The 21641-nt window shown below is 44.0% G+C and overlaps 1 protein-coding gene across 4 annotated transcripts in view; it reads right to left on the bottom strand.

Moving 5' to 3' along the window:
• Nucleotides 1-21641, bottom strand: part of GFOD1 (Gfo/Idh/MocA-like oxidoreductase domain containing 1) — a 129122-nt gene that overhangs the window by 62297 nt on the left and 45184 nt on the right. Inside the window, exon 1 of one of the 4 annotated variants that reach the window (XM_074398454.1) lies at nt 1-21641. This exon is cut by the window's left edge and continues 15088 nt beyond it. The exons of the other annotated variants lie outside the window; for them this stretch is intronic. The gene's annotated coding sequence lies outside the window, so the exon portion shown is untranslated. 4 annotated transcript variants of the gene reach the window in all.

Genomic DNA, 21641 nt, shown 5'->3' with positions numbered 1-21641 from the left:
GTGGGATTACAGGCACCCATCACCACGACTGGCTCATTTTTCTATTTTTAGTAGAGATGGGGTTTCACCATGTTGGTCAGGCTGGTCTTGAACTCCTGATTTTGTGATCTGCCTGCCTTGACATTCCAAAGTGCTGGGATTACAGGCATGAGCCCCCATGCCCAGCCAAGGTTGCCATTCAGTCCTTAAGTTCTGGTGACAACAAAATGAACAAGAAGCTCATTTGTATGTTTTATTGTGTTGCAAAACCCCAAGTGGAGTCAAAGAACCCTAAATCACATGCTGCCTGAACGGATTCTCAGGAGGGAAAATCTGACTCTGCAAATGCAGAAAATGGCAAAGCTGGAGGGGGTGGAGACCTCATCCACCCTGTGGAGGAAAGTAGGGTCCACCAAGTGACACTTAGTGTCCCCAAGATGCTGTACAGAGAGTGTCAATTTTCTCACCAGCTTCAATCCCATCCAACAAATCCTTCATTCTCTACTTCCCTGCTTACTCAATTTATTTAAAATAATGCCTTGACAGACTAGGCATGGTGGCTCACGCCTGTAATCCCAGCACTTTGGGAGGCCGAGGTGGGTGGATCACGAGGTCAGGAGATGGAGACCACCCAGGATAACATGGTGAATGAAACCCCGTCTCTACTAAAAATATAAAAAATTAGCCAGGCATGGTGGTACATGCCTGTAATCCCAGCTACTCAGGAGGCTGAGGCAGGAGAATCACTTGAACCCGGGAGGCGGAGGTTACAGTGAGCCAAGATCATGTCACTGTACTCCAGCCTGGGTGACAGAGAGAGACTCCATCTCAAAAAAAAAAAAAAATAATAATAATAATAACGCCTTAACAAGACAAAAGCAGAAAGTTACTTCCCCAAAAGTCAAGATGCCTTTTAGATGTCTCTCCTCCAGTCCTTTGCAAGTAAGTAGTCACTAGCTTTCAGGTAGATGAGAGGGAAAGAAAGAAAGAAAGAAAGAAAGAAAAAAAAAACCTGTGTTCCCCTCCATTCAGATCACTCCCATCTAAGTAGGAAGCCTGTGTTCACCCAGATACCAGTGGGCTGGTTCCTTTGTTTAAACAAAAGCTTTCCTGAAAGCTGCAGGGAACCCAAGGGCAGGAATTCTTAGCAAGAAATTTCTCTTAGTGAAACAGGAAGTGCCCTGGTGGGAATGTCTTGGCCTAGTTTGACAATTCTGGAAATTCAGGGTGGCGAAGTAGGCTTTGTGTGAATGTGTGTGACCAACAGTTTCACCCAAGGAGCTATTTTAAACCCAGCTTGCTTTATTCTCCTGCATCTACCTCATTTTACACACACATCCTCCAGGTAGAAGAGCATGCCAGGAATGAACAGGGCACTCACAAAGTGCTGTGTGGCCGAGGGTGCCTGAGATACCCCCTTACTGCTGGGTTACTGAACACGTTTTTGAAAACCAACCAAGTGAATGCCTTTCAAAATCTGTCTCATTTCCAAAAGAAAGTAAAGGAATGAAACTCCAGACAGCCTTAGATTTCAAGATAAATATAGACAGTCTCCTATTTAAGAACAGTTTGATTTACACAGTTTTGACATTAAGATGGGTTTACTGGCTGGGCGCGGTGGCTCACGCCTGTAATCCCAGTATCTTGGGAGACCAAGGTGGGTGGATCACCTGAGGTTAGGAGTTCAAGACCAGACTGACCAACATGGAGAAACCCCATCTCTACTAAAAATACAAAATTAGCCGGATGTGGTGGCGCATGCCTGTAATCTCAGCTACTTGGGAGGCTGAGGCAGGAGAATCACTTGAACCCAGGAGGCAGAAATTGCGGTGAGCAGAGATCGTGTCGTTGTACTCCAGCCTGGGCAACAAGAGTGAAATTCTGTCTCAAAAAAAAAAAAAAAAAAAAAAAAAAAAAAAAAGATGGGTTTACTGGGGGTATTAAATGTACTTTCAACTTAACAATATTTTGACTTACAATGAGTTCACTAGAATGTTGACCCCATCTTAGGTCAGGGAGCATTTATTTGTGTAATGTGCCTGGCACACAGCAACATATAAATACCAGAACTCTTCACACTGGCATGGAGGCCAGGTTCCCAATGACAGCTGAAACTCATGCACGATGACACTCACACAGACACTCCTGAAATATATGAGAGTCGGTCTGTTCATTCAGCACCTGCCATGTGCAAGGCTCGAGGCAAGCCACTCTCCATGAAAGTCACAGGTCACCTCGAGAATGTGGTCAGGTGCACCTGACCATATAGAGAAGGAGGGTGCTTAGGTGCAGGTTACTGAGCCAAGAGCATTCAGTGAGTCAGTAGCAGAACGGGGGCTGCCCGCTTTGATACGGAAGGCAAGCCTTTCCCACAACATGGCCTTACATGAAGTTCCTTCAGTTGAAATATTTCAGAGATGAATCCTTCCTTAGAGAACGTTTTTGATCTACCTCCCACTCAAAGCAGGAGCATCCCCAACAGATGGTCATTCACTCTTTCTTTAAATAATTATAATGGGCTCAGAGAGTCACCACTCCATCGCTGAGCTGAGGTCCAGTGGCCAAAAATTTTGCTTCTACACTGGGTTGGAGGCTGCCCTCACGTAATGCTGACGCAATGGTTCTGGGTGTGCTCATTTTTTTAACAGATCTGGTGAACATTAGGAAGATGATGATGATGATGGTGACCACGGTGATGACATTAGTGCTTATCTTAAATCCTCTTTACACAGAGAAGCCATATGTCAAGAGGTTCCCTTGCAAACTTCACATTCCATTGAGTACATACTGGATACATGGATGTGAACAAAAGAGAATAATACTCACCATAAATAATGGAACATCATAAAACTATTAAAATCAGGTTTCAAAGAAGACTCCATACCATGTGAAAATACCCACATGCTCATAAGAAGGAAAATTGGGAAAATAGTATAATCATTATTTTAAGAACTATGTGCATATAAAAATGTACAGAAGAAAATGTAAAAATACTAATAGAGTGGTTATTCTTCATTAATACAAGGGTTTTTTTCTTTCAAAAAGTCTTCCTTTTACATTTTTGCATCATTTTGCAGTTTTAAAAAGGGTTTTTTTTTTTTTTTTTTTGAGACCGAGTTTCACTCTGTCGCCAGGCTGGAGTGCAGTGGCATGATCTCGGCTCACTGCAACCTCCACCTCCCAGGTTCAAGCAATTCTCCTGCCTCAGCCTCTCTAGTAGCTGCAATATGCCATGATGCCCAGCTAATTTTTGTGTTTTTAGTAGAGACAGGGTTTCATCATGTTGGCCAGGATGGTCTAGATCTCTTGACCTTGTGATCCACTCGCCTTGGCCTCCCAATGTGCTGGGATTACAGGCGTGAGCCATTGCATCCAGCCACAAAGTTTTAAAAAAAATTTTTGGAATTATCCATCCAATCTAGAGAACTTCCTCTGAGAGTACATCTCATATAAACATCATTATAGTAATAACAATGACTGTAGCAGCCCCAAAATTTATATTATACCTAGCATATGCCAAGCAGTATTCTGAGGGCTTTATAAACATTTAATATCTTTACTTTTTTTTTTTTTTAAGATAGGGTCGCACTCCGTCACCCAGGCTGGAGTGCAGTGGTATAATCTAGGCTCATTGCAGCCTTGACCTCCTGGGCTCAAGCTATTCTCCCATCTCAGCCTCCGAAGCAGTTGAGACTATAGGCACATGCCACAATATTGGGCTAATTTTTTGTTTATTTTTTGTAGAGATAGGGTCTCACTCTGTTGCCCAGGCTGGTCTGAAACTCCTGAGCTCAAGCAATCCTCCCACCTCAGCTTTCAAAGTGCTAGGATTACAAGTATGAGCCACTGAGCCTGGCCTAACACATTTAATTCTTACCACAACCTGTTGAGTTAGTTACTACTGTCATCACCATTTTAAAGATGAGAGAACTGAGATCAGAAAGATTAAGTCACTTGTTCTAGGTCCCAGAACTAGTAAGAGGAAGAGCCCAGGCTTAAATCCAGGCAGTCTGGCCCCAGGTGTCCTGTTCTTGGCCACAACCCTAGGGCTGATGTTCCGCAGGTCAGAGCTGAAACAGACAGTATTAGGAAGATTGGAAAATGGCTCAAAGACCTATCTGAACATTGCGAACTTGTTAAAGTCCCTCATGGGGTTGCTCAGAGAGATAAACCAGTATCAGCACAGCAGTCCCCATTCAGATCTGAAAGCTTCAAGATCCTCATCTCACACTCCTTCCTCGCCAGTATACACAGTCTGACATCTCCCACCCTGGCCTCTGTCAAATCTCGCCCAGAAAGCCAACTAGAAATAGTCTCCATGTGCTCTGACAGAAGTGAAGATAGCCAGGATCAGGAAAAGGGTCTAGGCCAGGGGTGTCCAAGCTTTTGGCTTCCCTGGGCCACACTGGAAGAAGAAAAATTGTCTTGGGCCACACATAAAATATGCTAATGATAACTGATGAGGAGGGAAGAAAGGGGGGGGGGAGGGAAGGGAGCGGGGACGAAAGGGGAGGGAGGAAGGGAAAGAAATTTGTAAAAAAAAAAAAAAAATCTCATATTTTAAGAAAGTTTACGAATTTGTGTTGGGCCACATTCAAAGTCTTTCTGGGCCGCAGGTTGGACAAGCTTGGTCTGAGGCCATGCTGCTCGCACAGAAGCAGGCTCAGACCAGGTACGGCCAGTTGAGTTTCTGCCCACTAGGAAGTAGTTCTACCTCAACATCTCCAGGGCACACGATGCAAGATGCAAACATCACAGAGCTTCCTAGGGAGCCAGCAGACGTGGGAAGCAGGTTAGTCAGGCTACCATTCAGCCTCCAGCTCTCTCCCTTCCCCCCCGGCTTGGCTGTGCCTCCTAGGAGGGAGTTCTTGGCCAAGAAGGCCACACACAGCCCCAGGCAGGCCACAGGCCCAGACTGCCTGGTCTTACAATACAGAAAGAAGACAGGAGGGCCAGGAAGCCAGAGAAACAGCCGTCAGTGGGGCTTGGTGTCCCACACAACCTGAGGTTCATCAGACTCCAGCTCTTACTGTGTCACCTGAGTCACAAGGGAAATGGAAACAGTGAAGTGGAGCTGGACCAGAGCCAGACACAAACCTGACCTCTCTTTCACTGTCCTGAGTCTCTCAAGGACCCCGGAAGTTTTCTCTGCCCCATAAGAAGGTGAATGAATCCCCCGCTGGTGTTCTGAAGGCACCCAAGGTGGGTAAGGTACAGGGAATGCCTGGGACAAGCAGAAGGAACAGTCCCCCTGAGGATGCGGAAGCAGAGTGATCAGGCCCATTGCAAGGCAGTCCCTGAGCAAGGGATAGTACGGGACCTTATGAGCAGAAGCAGGGCTAAGAACCAGCAAAGCCAGAGGACAGGGGGCCCTGTGCCAAGTGTTTCGGCTTCTGCCCAGCTTTTTCTTGTTCTGGGAACGGCTGTCAGTGGCTACTGGTGGAAGAACATGCTCCTGGTGCCAGAGGGTAGCGTTGGAGTCTCATCTCTCTCGTATCTGTGTCTTGGGGCAGGTTACTCAACTTCTCTGGGCCTCAGTTTTCTCCTCTGTACAACAGAAACATAATCATATTTATCTTATAGTTACTGTGATAAGCGTGGCAAAGCATTTTTTATAAACTACAAGGAAGCCGGCTTTGGCTCAGAGGTGTGTGATAGGAACTCACAGGACAAAACTGAGGTGACAGAGGATCACAATGCACCTTTTTCAGTTTGATATAATCATCTTGAAATTACATTTATCAGGGTCATACAGAGTCTTCCCAAAACTGAAGGCCATGCGTAATTTTTATACCTCAAGCCTTTGAACAGAGAATATGCATGCAGAAACTTCCAGAAAATCCAGTAACTGTGCTCCAAATGGACAAAAATCCAATTGGGCTCAAGTAAGATAACAGACACAGAAAACTGTGAAGAGTTAAAAACATGATGATGAAAAAGGACTCTGTCGGCCAGCGCAGTGGCTCATGCCCGTAATCCCAGCACTTTGAGAGGCTAAGGCAGGCAAATCCCTTGAGCCCAGGAGTTTGAAACCATCCTGGGCAATATGGTGAAACCTCATGGTTACTAAACATTATCCTGGCATGGTGGTGTGCCCCTCTAGTCCCAGCTACTCAGGAGACTGAGGCAGGAGGATCACTTGAGCCCAGGAGTTCAAGGCCACAGTGTGCTGTCATTGCACCACTGCACTCCTGGCTGGGTGACAGAGTGAGAACCTGTCTCAAAACAAAACAAAACAAAAAACCCGAAAAACAAACAAACAAAAACTTTGTAATAAACTTTTCTGATGTTTTTCAGAATTCAATTTGTATGAATTTGAGACACCTACATTTCCCAAATGTGATTATCCCTTGCCGTAATAAAGGAAGGTTTATCCCACTGTTTGCTAAGCCTGGAGCTTCCTTAGACTTGTACATCTTTCCTGGTGCCCAACTGGCACCTTTCCAGTCTCTAAGGAATCTTTAGCAGCCCCACGACACCAGCCTGAGCCTCGTGACGTTGTGGCCACAGGGCATGGGAAGGAAATACTGAACTTCAAAGTTGACTCAACCAAAAGAGAAAAATGGCAAGTCCCAGACGGAAAGGTATTGAAGGCTCTCTTTTCAAACACCTCCTAGCCTGGCTGAGCACAAAGGCCCTCCAGTGCCCTGCGCTACATCAACACAAGCTGGGTTCAAAGACTCGCAGGTCTAAGCATCCTGGGCACCACAGAGATAGGAAAGTCCAGGTGGAAACAGATTGCCTTTTCTCTCAGCCATGTGTGAATTCTAAACTCCTTTTCTTCTCAGTGTTAGAAAAGGAAAACCAACCCACTTGCGGTCTCTCTGCGGTGTCTTTAGAAAGCCAGTTTCTTTCTGTGCCTCTCAAGCCCATGCTGAACTTCTCTGTTCTCGTCCTAGCACTGCTTTTGATGAGCCGCGAGCCTCACTCAGCCCAGAGTGACACTCGTCACTGGGCCGTGTGAAAACTGGGGGGCTGGGGAGGAAGTGAGAAGGATGCCTAAGCCCAGGCGGGAGGAGCGGGTGTTGCCTGAGGCCCCTGCGGCCAGCAGTGGAAACGCAAACTTGACATTTCCATTTTCCCGTAGCCTTCTGATCTCAGGGCCCCCAGTGCGATGCACTGGCTTTTCATTTCCACTCTCTTTCACACCCAGCACATTAAAGGCTGGTGTAAGAACAACAATGGAAAAAGGCTAAGGGCTTTAAATCATGAAGCCTGGGGAAATTCAACAGTTGCTGTCTCCAGCTCCCTACCCAAAGCACCGAAAAAGGCTTCTCTGAGGGAGTCCAGGCCCCCTCCCAGGGCAGAGGGCAGGAGTATTGCTTTTGATCATTGGTACTTCTGTGGCCACTTTCCCGCTTCCCTCTGCAAACACCACAGCTCGGCTGTCAGCTGAAAGAGCTCCCTTTGGCCCTCCATCAGGAGCGGACTTTCTAATCATTCAGTAATTCTAGTAAGAAGGTCCACTAAGTATTATAAAAGGTATAGCTCTGCCTGCTTTTCCTCTGACCTAGTTAAAAAGTACTGTGTCGGACATACATCTTCTTGACCACATGAAAAGTGGGAATAAAGATCTAAATTGGTACCAAGTCCCTAAGCATGTGAGCCAGCTTGCTAGATGCTCAGACAGGACTCTACCAACATGAGCCCAGGTCACCTATTTATGACGATGTGCTCCCAGGTGGCTCCCAATGGCACAAAGAGGAAAGACCCCCAGCAGAAATCAAGGTGGGTGGGGATCTGTTGGTTCCAGCAGAGTGAGAACACTGCGGCTATCGCTGTGGGCTGAGTGGCTGCTGGGAGGAGCTGGTCTCTTATGTGGCAGACACTGGCTGCCAAAGGGTTGTGTGGCCCCAACATGAACCGATGGCTGTACTTAAGAATTGGCTTGTTTGAATACCATCAACCAGGATGTCCTGCCAGCGTGCTGCTTTAAGAACGACCAACGACTGAATGCACTCGAATGCCTATTGAATGCAAAGACCACAGGGGATTTCAGAGACAGGGAGCCGGAGAGTTCCATGGTCCTCTCAGCCAGAAAAGTTTGGGGTTACTGCTAGCCAACAACTAGGAGTGCAACGGGAACTGCTGGTGTCATAAAACTTGGCCAGAAACATAGTCAGGTAGTGCCCTGAGCACAGCCCAGACACTGGCAGTCTATGAACCAGCTCTTTGCTCAACGCTGTCCGGAAGAAACAGAACAGGGCACAACACAGTAGCGTGGTGAAAAATCAACTGAGTGCGTTGGCGAACAGCATCTTTCTTAAAAGAACAGAAGAGGACAGAGTGTTTCCTATGTAATAGGGGAAGGATTATTTTGTAAAACATTGAAGTTTTACATATTCTTATGTGTGAATATTACCTGTAGATACATATGTGATGTATACATTATTATACAAATATGCTACTGTACATATATATTTATGTATACACACATATGCATGTATTGAGTGGTAAGGTAGATTGTATTTTTCAAAAATGAGCACACTACTTCTCACCTCACATGTTCTTCCAGAACCTTGCCACTTCCTGATGAAGAGGTGAAATAGATGTCCTTCCCATTGAATTTGGATGGGTTGTTGGGACTGGCTTAATGAAAAAATATGCAGTGGAAAAGGCACCATGTGACTTCCAAGGGTCAATTACAAAAGGTGATCACAGCTTCCGTGTAGCTGTACTCTGTAGGAATGCTTGCTTTTAGAATCCAGCCATGCTGGGCATGGTGGCTCATGCCTGTAATGCCAGCACTTTGGGAGACCGAAACGGATGGATGACTTGAGGTCAGGAGTTCGAGAACAGCCTGGTCAATGTGGCAAACCCCACTCCCCTCTACTAAAAATACAAAAATCAGCTGGGCGTGGTGGCACACACCTATAATCCCAGGTACTCAGGAAACTGAGGCAAGATAATCACTTACACCCAGGAGGCGGAAGTTTTAGTGGGCCGAGATCGCGCCACTGCACTCCAGCCTGGGTGACATCGTGAGACTCCATCTCACAAATAAATAAATAAATAAAAATAAAAAAATAACATCCACCCATTGTGCTGTGAGGAAACCCAAGCCACATACGGCATGGGATGCTGTCCATCAAGCATAAACAGAGGGAAGGGATTGGCCACAGTGTTATCCATATTCCCAATGCTCCTATTATGGGGTTCCCACAGAGACAGGCAGCTTGTGTACAATGGGGAAGACCCAATAATGAAAGGAAATGAAAGCAGCTCTTGGAATCCAGCTAAGGCAGGAGTAAGGGGAAGGCAGGTGGGGACGAATATTCCTTGTGGCCTCCAGCACGGCCTCCAGACAGTGGAAACCAGGGCTATTTGTGAGTCTTGGGTGGCTTGCCCCACTCTCTCCTCTGCCTTTCAGGCTCACTACCAAACACTACTTCTTACCTTCCCTGTCTCTAGGGCTCCTTCCCATCAGGATACACACCTGAGGACTCTCCGTCTCCGATTTTTCAAGTAAACTTCCCCTGCCCTCTCTACAGTCCAGTCATCATACTAATGCTTTGCATGTCCTTCATCTCATTTAAGATCCACAGCCATAATTATGTATCAGGAAACTGAGGCACGGAGAAGGCAGTGAAGGCATTAGTCTCAGGTCAAACAGCGAGTAAGTCTGGATTTGGGACTGAATCCGGGTCCTTTAATTTTGCATTGCTTATTTTGAATCACTGTGCTATATTCTGCAAAGAAAAATGAGTTGGAGAAGGGAAACTGAATTCTGTGGGCCTGAGGGTGGTGATGGGTGGGACTATGATGGTGGCACCCATTCTGCCACAGTCTGTGCTGTGTATTACATGGTCATGGTGTCTAATCCTCACCACTCTAAGCAAGTAAGATTATTATTATTATTGCCCATTTTGCAGCTGAAGAAACTGAGGCTCAGAAATGTTAAGCGATTGTTACCAGCTCATTTAGTCAGAGTCAAGATTCCATCCTAGACCTCCTATTCTCTCTACCACTCATACTCTCTTCTCATCCAAAGGAGCATGATGGTCCCATCTCGTCTTAACTAGCCACACTTTCACACAGGTTCATTTGGACCTTCATTTTCTCTGTGACCTTTAAAGCCATATGCTGAAAGAGCCTTCCCTCCAGATAATCGCACACTCACCAGTAGGGTCAAATGCCCTTTTAGCTACAGAGCTTGGTAGCACTTTTCTAACTAAAAAACTGCACCTACTCTCTTCTCTGAACAGCCCGAGTCTAATTAGCATTATGCAAATTTTATTTTAAGAATAAAGCTTTTCATCTGTGATAAGAAAGAACCCAAAGCAATAAAGGACCCGGCACCTCAATACAAACTTGAATGACCACTTATATTTAGTTCCCAGGTTGCCACCAAGTGTGAAATGTCACCAGCTAAAAACCTCTAATGAAACTCGTTTTCCCAAAGTCCCTCCTTCCTTTTGGCTGCCTTCAAACTCCAAAGCTTGGCAGAAACAGTTGATTGTGCAGAGCCTGTACCTCTAATGGCATATTTCATGAAAAAAGCAATTCCTTCTACCCTCGGTATTCACAATCACTCTGAGGCCATTTCTCAGCAGCATCCTGCCTCGACTCTCTTAACATAGCTCAGGGAGGAGAGGGTTCTCACTTCCCAGTGACTCAGCCCTGCATGGCCCAAGTTGCACACTACATGGCTTCTGAACCCACTCTGAGCAGCCACACATCAAAACAACAAGCCAACAGGTGCAACAGCACAGGTCCATTCAGAAACAGAAGACACCCATTTGCCACACAGCCAGTCACCAGATTTCCCCCTGGTTAAATAATACTGTTTTTTTTTTTCTTTTTTTGAGACAGGGGCCCAGGCTGGAATTCAGTCATGCAATCATGGCTCACTGCAGCCTCGACCTCCTGGGCTCAAGTGATCCTCCCACCTTAACCTCTCAAGTAGCTGGGACCACAGGCCTGCACCACCATGCCTGTCTAGTTTTTATTATTTTTATTATTATTATTTTTTGTAGAGACGGGGTCTCACTAGGTTGCCCAGGCTGGTCTCGAACTCCTTGACTCAAGTGATCCTCCCACCTTGACCTCCCAAAGTGCTAGGATTATGGTGTGAGCTACCATGCCCAGCCTAATGATATTCTAAAGAGATAAGAACCTTCAGAAGAAAACAGAAAATGGAGAGAAGGTGAAATTCCTATTTCCATGTCAGCCAAAGGTAACATCCCGCTAGAGGGAAACTTCAGGAAAGGGCATCAAAATGAAAGTAACCCCATCCAGGCCTTTACCTCCTTCTTCTCACGACACCCTGCTACATGGTCTCCTTTGAGGTTCCAGCCTGTGGCCTGTGCACATCCCGCCATACCATCATGGTTGTTCCTAGAAAGGGCAGCACAGAGGCTATTGCAGCCTGTCCTCGTGCCTTGATCTGTCTCTTGTGTATCTACCTCCCCATCCTACACCCCAAGTGCACATCCCACCAAACCTTCATCCACACAGAGAAGACAGAGAGTGTTAATAAACAAAGCAGCAACTTGCCCCAAACCAACTTCCTCTCCCATATCTCTGGTCATGTAACACTGCGCATAGAACATCACTGGTCACATGTACAAGTTAATTAGCAACATCCAACATTTCCTTATGCAGCCCTAGTCTACATGATCAACCTGTGGCTAATCCACAGTCTGCTTAATTTAGGGTTTCTCAATGACAGCATGACTGGCATTTTCTGCTGGGTCACTTTTTTTTTTTTTTAAATAGACTTTCACTCTTGTTTTCCAATCTGAAGTGCAATGGCACAATCTTGGCTAACTGCAACCTCCACCTCCTGGGTTCAAGCAATTCTCCTGCCTCAGCCTCCCAAGTAGCTGGGATTACAGGCACATGCCACCATGCCTGGCTAACTGTATTTAGTAGAGACGGGGTTTCACCATGTTGGTCAGGCTGGTCTTGAACTCCTGATCTCAGGTGATCCACCTGCCTCGGCCTCCCAAAGTGCTGACATTACAGGTGTGAGCCAGTGCGCCTGGCCTCTGGGTCACTTTTTGTTGTAGGAAACTTACTTCCCTGTGCATCACAGGACATTTAGCAGCATCCTTGGCCTCTACTCCTAGATGCTGATAGCTCCTCAACTGGGACAGCCAAAAATGTCTCCAGACATTGCCAAATATTCCCTGGAGGGCAAAATGTCCCCCAGTGAGCTAAAGGAGGACTTCCATGGAAGAAAGCCTTGAGGGGAGTTTTCATGTGGGGGTGGGGGTGGGGTTTCTTTGGTCCCCCACCACACCACATCATATTCCCTCTCTTCATTGCACTGCCACACCTTCACCCAGAATGCCTACAACTTCCTCTCTATTCTGCCCAAACCATGAGAGTCAGCCAGAAAGCAGACTCTTCCACCAGGGCTTTATAAGCTCCCTTAGCCCGCAGAGATCACCTGCTCCAGTTCCTGCTCTAGTTCCCAAAGGTGCTTATCTGCAGACTATTGTCTCAACAAACATTTTCAGAGTCTTGTAAGGCCTACACCAGACTCCTGAATACCAAGAGGAAGTAAGCACAGTCCTGAGAAGCACCATGACCTATGAGAGCATCAGAGTTACAGCCAGTATTACAGCCTGTGTGGGGCAAGTGAAGGGCACAATGAGAACAGGGAAGTCAAGTGCAAGGCATTATGGGAACACAAAAATCAAGTGCAGGGCATTATGGGCACACAAATCAAGTACAGGGCATTATGGAAACACAGAAGTCAAGTGCAGGGCATTATGGGAACACAGAAGTCAAGTGCAGGGCATTATGGGAACACAGAAGTCAAGTGTAGGGCATTATGGGAACACAGAAGTCAAGTGCAGGGCATTATGGGAACACAGAAGTCAAGTGCAGGGCATTATGGGAACACAGAAGTCAAGTGTAAGGCATTATGGGAACACAGAAATCAAGTGCAGGGCATTATGGAAACACAAAAGTTAAGTACAGGGTACATGGGAGCACAGAAGTCAAGCACCTAACTCTTGAACTGGAAGGAGAAGTAACAGACATCCAGAAAAGCAAAACATAAAAGACCAGGAGTAATCAGCCAGGCAGATGAAACAAGGAGGATACTCCTTGAAGACAGAGTAAATAGAAGCATAGTGGGTTCTCAGAACAGCAGGCTACAGGTCAGAGCACAGCAGAAGAACCAAAAACAGCAATGCAAAATGTGGTTGGAAAATCAGAGGCCAAGAGAATTTGCTACATGTTCAGCCAGCATCTGACTCATTTCAACTGGCCACTTGCAGCAGCAAGGTCACCACACAAACTCACACATCTTGAGGGGCACATGTCTCAAACCGAATACCTCCAGGGCAACCTCAGACCTGCCTCTTTCTGGAGGTTTCTCTTTCTGAGCACCTCCAAGTGCATGCTGTGCTATACTCATGAACATCCTGGCCTTCATGTCCTTACAGAAGGGGGTTTGGGGACTGCAGCCTTGAGCTACAACTGCCATCACTATTTACCTACCTGGGAATAGAGAGCTAATAAACAAACAACAAGCAATGGAACTCAAACACAGAGCAGCAGAGAACTCTTGAAGAATGTGTCTTTGACGTGTAAAATATTGGTTATGGTAAAGGCGCTAATTCTCTACTTGCATCATGAACAAGTTACCTTTGCACATGCTGTTCCCTCTTCCTGGAATGCACTTTTCCTCCCTCTCTGAGTTAATTTCCTACTCATACTCTCCTCTCAAATAAGACTTCCTTTACTCATGAACTACCTCAGACCCCTGGCATATGCTCTTGTTCCTCCTTCATCTCTCTTATTGTAATTGTAATTTAAATAATCAATGGCGTATTTTCCTGTACTAGACTGTTAGCTCCAAAGGAACAAGACTGCGCCAGTCATGGGTACCATCCCTCCAGGTGGGTTTGCCCCAGTAAGACCCCCAGTACAACCAGCAGGTTGTTATACTCTTGAGAAACTTCTGTGCTGGTTGGTAAACAGCTATTGCTCCAAGTCCACTGCATGCCTTTCCCAGAACCTAGGCTTGATCCAAACCATGCATGACTCTTTATAATACGGTTTCATAGCATTTCCTGTGCACGAAGTGCAGGCCCGAAGGAACAGGCTAGTTGGGAATTCTGAACTTTTGCCTGCTGTTCTTGACTAGTAAACTTGGAAAAGTTGGGTTTCTTCTCCAACTAGCTATCTTTTTAAAATGCTAATACTGTAAGTATAGGAATGAAGGAGAGGGGTAAGGAGTGACTCTCAGAGGAGATTTTAGCACACATTTATGTTTACACATATAATTAGAAACTAACTTTCAGGGACTTTCTCTTATGTGAATAGAATGTCTGGAAGGACTGACAAGATACCAGAATCACAGAAATGAAAGGCAATTTGCATTCTTTACTTCTAGAAACATTCATCTCTGCAATCAGGGGTAACAGTGGTTTCTCCAAGGAGGGGAGCTGGATGACCAGCGGATAGAGAAACAGGATGATTAGCATTTCGTTCTTTACTCTTTTGTACCTGTGAATATTTAATCACATGTGTGCATTACCTGGGCTAAAAGTATACAAATATGTTTTTAAAAATTAAAATTTGAAAGTACATAAATAAAATTTAATTTTAAAATGAAAGTGAAACACGAATATGTTCCTTGTAAAAAAAAAACAAAACTAACACTACAGTAGGAAATAAAATGAAATGAAGTTTTTCCCTTGCCAACTCCTGTTCATTCTCCAGAAAAAATGGTTATAAAAGTTTCTTGAATATTCTCCTGGAATATCTATCTTTTAAACATAATTAACACTAATAAATCATGCTATGCATTCAATTTCACATATTAATTTTTCACTTACTGTATCTTAGAGATCTTCCCATGTCAGCATATGCAAATCTAAATTACAGTTTTATAGGCTGCACAACAGTGTGTCGCATTAATATGACACAATTCACTTAACCAATTTCCCTATTTACAGAGACACATACGGTATTTCCCAGTTATTCAATATTATAACCAATGCTGCAATAAATAGTTGTGCTAATATAACTAAATGAATTCCCACAAGTAGATTTGCAAGGATGAAGGGTGATAATTTTTCACCTTGACAGCTATTGCTGAATTGCTGGGCACATACTTAATCATTCTGTGGCTTTATTTTCTCCATTTTGTAAATCAGAAAAATATTGATGAGCTATCGGATTACTCCTATAAAAGGCCTGGCTAGCCTGAGAAATACGAAGCAAGATCATTTTATGTGACGTTCGGTCAAAGGCACTATGTTCATTCAGAACTCCAATTTAGAGCCTTGTGCAGAGCCAGCTCATGTGGACAGCCCCAGGCCAAGCTGCTGGTCCAACAGCATGAACCTCAGAGGCCCTGGGAAAGCAGGGCCTGAACATTCCACGGCCAAGCTGTGTTTGCGTCCTAAAACCACTTTCAGAGGGAAAGTGTGAGCAGGGTATGAGAAAAAAGGAAAGGCTGACCCAAATGAGGTGGGTCTTGGTGAAGGCAGTGATGAAAAGCCAGGAAGTCCCAGCCTCAAAGCCCCGAATTGGTATTGGGTTTCTGCCACTCCCTGCTCCATCACTGGGTTCCCTTGATGACATACCAAGCCTCACTGAAGATTTTATCTTTGAAAACATCCCTTCTCTAACCATAGCAAATGCAGGAGATAGGCTTGAAAAGGACCCTCTCAAGCCTGAAATCCCTTCACACTCCCTCATGTGCAGCCAGTAGAACTTTCTGCAAGGCTAGCATTGCTCTTTATCTGTGCTGTCCAATACGGAAGCCACTAGCCACAGGTGACCAGTGAGCACTTGAAATGTGGTTAGTGCCACTGAGGGACTGAATTTTTCATCTTATTTTCTTTTAATTAATTTAAATGTAAATAACTGCTTGTGACTAGTGGCTACTGTGTTGGGCAGAGCAGCTATCATTGTTTTTCAAGTACAGGTGCCTTTTTAGTTCAGACCTCTTACCATCGGCCCATTCAAAAAGACAAACCAACCCTCTAGCAATCATGAAACAGATGGATGTGTATGGATGTACAGAAATGCATACACCATGGCCCAAAATACTGTTCATGACCTTTGGCAATTACTGCTATGTCTGGTCAGCACCCTGTCATATACCAGACAGAAGTGCATTACTGATGCACTTGAGTTTGCAAGAGTAAAGATACTTTACTCATCCTTTGTTCAGCAAACATCTATTTTAGCTATGCTGTGCTGGGCACTGGGGTTACAGAGAAATTAAATGCTGAGGGAGAAAATGGGTGGAGGAGGAAGAAAGAAAAATAAAATACACACACACACACACACACACACACACACACACATAGATACACATGGAGAGAGGGAGAAAGAAAAATATATGTGGTTAGCATTCGGTGGGTGCTTTTTAACATGTCATTTCACTTATTTAGTTCAATGGATGAGACATATAAATGCCAAGTGGCCATGTTATATGATTAAGGGTTTAGTCGGCTACACACAAAGAACTTGGGAGCATCAAAGAGTATGCACTGATTTGAGCCTCCACTTCGATTCCAAAGTGCGATTTTGAAGATTTAACATTGATGAACCAGCCCTGAATACCCCTCAGTACACAGTTGTGACTGTTCTGTTGAAACAGAATACAAAAGCTGTGTACATTGTGTTTACATGAGAATGAACAGAAAAGGAAGTTCATTTCCACATGGAAGGCAAGAAGGCAGCAAAAATATCAAGGAACTGAGGATGCAATTACCCTCTTTACAAAGAAAGCCAGTGGTAATCACACACAGACTTTCACGATAGCCTCTCACCGCTCAAGACGACTTTCCAAGCCTCATAGCAAATTCAGTACCATCTGTGAATGTAAAACTATACCTTCCCAAAAACGAATGGAAAAAAATTAAATTTGAAAACATGAATGACTAGTCTTTCAATTAGTAATACATTAATATATATTAATCTATGCTACTGAGTACTTATAATGAACCTGGCATATATATTATTTATATCATCTCTAATCTTCATCACCTATCACCCTGTAAAGTGAGCACCCATAGTTAAACATTTTTTTTTTTTTTGAGATGGAGTCTCGTTCTGGAGATTGGAGTGCAATGGCACGCTCTTGGCTCACTGCAACCTCTGCCTCCCCGGTTCAAGCAATTCTCCTGCCTCAGCTTCCCACGTAGCTGGGATTACAGGTGTATGCCACAACGCCCGGCTAATTTTTGTCTTTTTAAGTAGAGATGGGGTTTCGCCATGTTGGTCAGGCTGGTCTCAAAACCCTGACCTCGTGATCCGCCCACCTTAGCCTCTCAAAGTGCTGGGATTACAGGCATGAGTTAAACATTTTATAGATAAAGAAATCAAGGTTCAGAGACCAAGTGCTGATCTAGGATTCAACCCAGATCTTCTGAGGTCTGAAGTCCATACCCCAGTCCCGTGGTGAGCATCCTAGCACTAATAAAAGCCAGTAAAAACCCCTGAAAGAGTGAATCTGTATTGGAGCTGGTACTAAGGTGAAAGTGTTAGCTGGTAATGTTCTGAGAGCAGAATTGTTAATCAGAACAATGGATTTTATAATTGATGTTTATGAAACATTGACAGAAGTTGATATCCCACAAGTAGACATGATTTTATACCAGTGAATGAGAACAGAATCACAGAAGTGAAAGCCAATTTGCATTCCTGACTTCTAAAAACATTCATCTTTGCAATCAGAGTAATCAAAAAATTAACTGGTCTGGATGTGGTAGATAGAAGATTACAGATACATTACCCAAACTTGCCTCACATTTAATTTTCTCAAGGCTGCCCCTTGTCTAATACTATAATAAAGTCACATTTTAAAAACTTGCCACAATGAGAAGAAGGAGAATCTGGGAACAAACAATTGAAAATTGAAAGAAGATCGTGTGTTTCTGTAATTGCAAGTGGATTGGGTGTACCGGCAGGTCTGAGAAGGTGGCAGAGCTGTCAGAAGAGGCTCTGCTGCTCAGCCATTTCCCTCATTGCTTCTCTGCACCACCACAGGCTTAGAGTATCTGACTGTCTCTGTCAAATAAATACAAGAATTGCACTCCTGTGCCTCCCTTTTAGCAGATGTGGGAACCACCACGTTTGCATTTCAGAAGTTTTCTTTGCATGTAGAGAAACTGAACTTGCTGGGCACAGTAGCTCATCTTGTAAATCCAACCTCTCAGGAGGCTTAGATAGGAGGATTGCTTGAGGCCAGGAATTCAAGAAGCTGAGTTAGGGATGTAGGTTGTCATTTATTGAGCATTTACTATGCCCTGGCAGTGGACTGATCATCACCCATGTATTATCTCTTTTAATCTTCATGGGAAATATGTATGTCAGATAATACTATTCCCAATTTCTAGATGATGAAACCCTACTATTGAGCTATAAAACTTTTCAAGTCTTACTTAAATAGTGGCTCTCAACATGTTTACCCAGGATGAGGAGGGAGAAAACTGTTAAAAATACCAATGTCTATGATTCACTCCTAGAGATTGTTACACCCTTGCTCTAGGTTACAGCTTGGCCATCCAGAGTTTTAAGATCTTCACAAGTGATTCTAATGTGCAGTAAAGACTAAGAACCATTGCACAAAAGCAAGTCAGTAGAGGAGACGGGATTCGAACCCAGACTCTCTAATCCCAGAACCTGAGACCTTCACTGCTTGCCCTATACTGCCCTAAAGTTGAAATTAAGAACACTGGATGCTGGCAATCAATGGCAATTGTTGTAGGAAATCTAAGCTTGACCAATCCTAGTATTCCAGGCTGCCCAGTTCTTCCACGGAGTGCCAGTTCTTTCCATTTAAGAGTTAACACGAGGGGTTTTTTGGTTTTGTTTTGTTTTATTTGTTTGTTTTTTGAGATGGAGTTTCACTTATGCACCTAAGCTGGAGCACAATGGTGCAATCGCAGTTTGCTGCAACCTCCGCCTCCCGGGTTCAAGCGATTCTCCTGCCTCAGCCTCCCGAGTAGCTGGGATTGTAGGCACCCACCACCACACCCAGCTAATTTTTGTATTTTTAGTAGAGACGGGGTTTCACCACGTTGGCTAGGCTGGTCTCAAACTCTTGATCTCAGGTGATCCGCCCGCCTTGGCCTCCCAAAGTACTAGGATTTTAAGTGTGAGCCACTGTGCATGCCCAACATGAGTTCTTTATTTGTGAACCACATAAACCTCCTGGGCTGTAATCAGTCCATCTACGATGACTACTCTTAGAGCCCTACCCTTGGGCAGCACTCCTCATCCCTGGAAAACCAAGAGTTCAGACTTCCTCCCATTTCAGGACTGGCTTGGTCTCCTGGCAGCAATTTTGCTAACAAATGTTTTCAGAAATCAAAACCAGATATGTTTCCTATTAAATTAGAGAACAGCTTTCGATGTAAACAGTACCTGGGTTATTACCCTAACATCCCTAGTTCACTTCGAGAAATGCAGAGCTCTTTAAATACTTGACTAAAATAGTGCTTATGTTGTTATTTTTAAAGCCCCAGCTTTGCCAGAGTTTCCCTAGTGTGTGTCTGCCCTGCTCTGGATATATTCTCCACTATTCTTTTCCTCCTACTGTTCCTCCCCACAGACAGAAGGAACTGCTGCAATTAGCTGTGTATTCAGACGGACAGGAATAAAAAGAATAGGGTTTGGTCTCTTACACTAATTACTTCATCTGCTAACCTAAAAGTCAGCAGATCATCATGAAGAAGTCATCTCACAGTCCACATTTACTAGGATTGATATAATTTGGCACAATAAGCATTAAACAGTAAGATCTCCTTCCTCAGCCCTTCCCACAGAAGCTAGGGTAGTGCTGTGCCCACATTGGACCCAAGTTCATTTATGGATTCTGAGACCTCCCTCCAGCTCTGAAGGTGCATGAGGTCCAGCATGGACATCTGCTTTTCATCATCCACATCCATACTGCCACCAGACATCTACAGGCTCTGACTGCTCTTCTTCCTAAATAAGTGGGGTTTCAGGGGAAAAGCTCCCTATAAAATGATAGATCTGAGATCAATGCAAGCGATAAATCTCTTTCAAATGAAATGTGGCACACATAACTTACGCATTACACAAACAAACATCCAATAAAAAAAGAGAAAATAACTGAATCTAGAGTTCTGATTTCATACATCATGTTAAAAAATAATCTTTTCTTGAAAACTGGTAATATAGTAGATTTTTAGCTGTTCTCACTGCAAAAATAAATGGTAAGTATAGTAAGTTCTCCCTTCATCAATAAGTTCTTGGCAACTGTAACTTTGCATTTAGAGCATATTGAGTATAGAAAACCTTCTGGAAAGAATTCCCCACTCTAGATGCCATTAAGAACATTCGTGATTCAAGGGAGGAGGTCAAACTATCAACACTGACAGGAGTTCAAAAGAAGTTGATTCAAATCCCTATAAACGAATTTGAGGGATCCAGCACTCCAATGGGGGAAGTCACTGCAGATGCGGTGGAAATAGCAATGGAACTAGAATTCGAAGTGGAGCCTGAAGAGGTGACTGAATTGCTGCAACCTCATGGTAAAGTTTGAATGGATGAGAGACACTTCTTATGAATGAGCAAAAAAAGTAGTTTCTTGAGATAGAACCTACTCCTGGTGAAGAGGCTCTAGACATCATTTCAATGACGAGAAAGGGTTTAGAATATTACATAAACTTAGTTGATAAAGAAGCAGCAGGGTTTGAAAGAAGCAACTCCAATTTTGAAAAAAAGTTCTATTGTGGGTAAAATGCTATCGAACAGTATCACATAATATAGAACAATCTTTCTTGAAAGGAAATCAATCAATGTGGCAAACTTCCTTGTTGCCTTATTTTAAGAAATTGCCATAGCTACCCCAGCTTTCAGCAACCAGCACCCTAACCAGTCAGCAGCCATCAACATTGAGGTAAGACTCTCTACCAGCAAAAAGACTAAAACTTGCTCAAGGTTCAGATGATCATTAGCATTTTGTAGCAAATTATATTTGGAACCCAGCAATCCCATTACTGGTTATACCCAGAGGAACAGAAATCATTCTACCATAAAGACACAGGCACATAAATGTTCACTGCAGCACTATTCACAACAGCAAAGACATGGAATTAATCTAAATGCCCATCGATCACAGATTGGATAAACAAATTTGGTACATAAACACCGTGGAATATTATGCAGCCGTAAAAAAAGAATGAGGTCATGTATTTTACAGGAACATGGATGGAGCCGGAGGCTATTATCCTTAGCAAACTAACACAGGAACAGAAAAACAAATACCACATGTTCTTACTTACAAGTGGGAGTTAAATGATGAGAATTCATGGACACAAAGAAGGTAACAACAGACACTAGGGCCTCCTTGAGGGTGGAGGTTGGAGGAGGGAAAGAAGCAGAAAAAAATCACTATTGGGTACTAAGCTTAGTATCTGGGTGACAAAATAATCTGTACAACAAAGCTCTGTGACATGAGTTTACCTATCTAACAAACCTGTACATATACTCCTGAACCTAAAATAAAGGTTAAAAGAAAAAAAAAATAACATTTCCCTAGAGTTAAAAAAAAAAAAAACTGGAAAATTCTTTTTTTTTTTTTTATTGCATTTTAGGTTTGGGGTTACATGTGAAGAACATGCAAGATTGTTGCATAGGTACACACATGGCAGTGTGGTTTTCTGCCTTCCGTCTCCTCGCCTGTATCTGTCATTTCTCCCCATGCTATCTCT

Source organism: Saimiri boliviensis, chromosome 4 (assembly GCF_048565385.1).
Source record: "Saimiri boliviensis isolate mSaiBol1 chromosome 4, mSaiBol1.pri, whole genome shotgun sequence".
NCBI lineage: Eukaryota > Metazoa > Chordata > Mammalia > Primates > Cebidae > Saimiri > Saimiri boliviensis.
The sequence above is the reverse complement of the archived record's forward strand: the minus strand, read 5'-3'. Positions and strand labels throughout refer to the sequence as shown.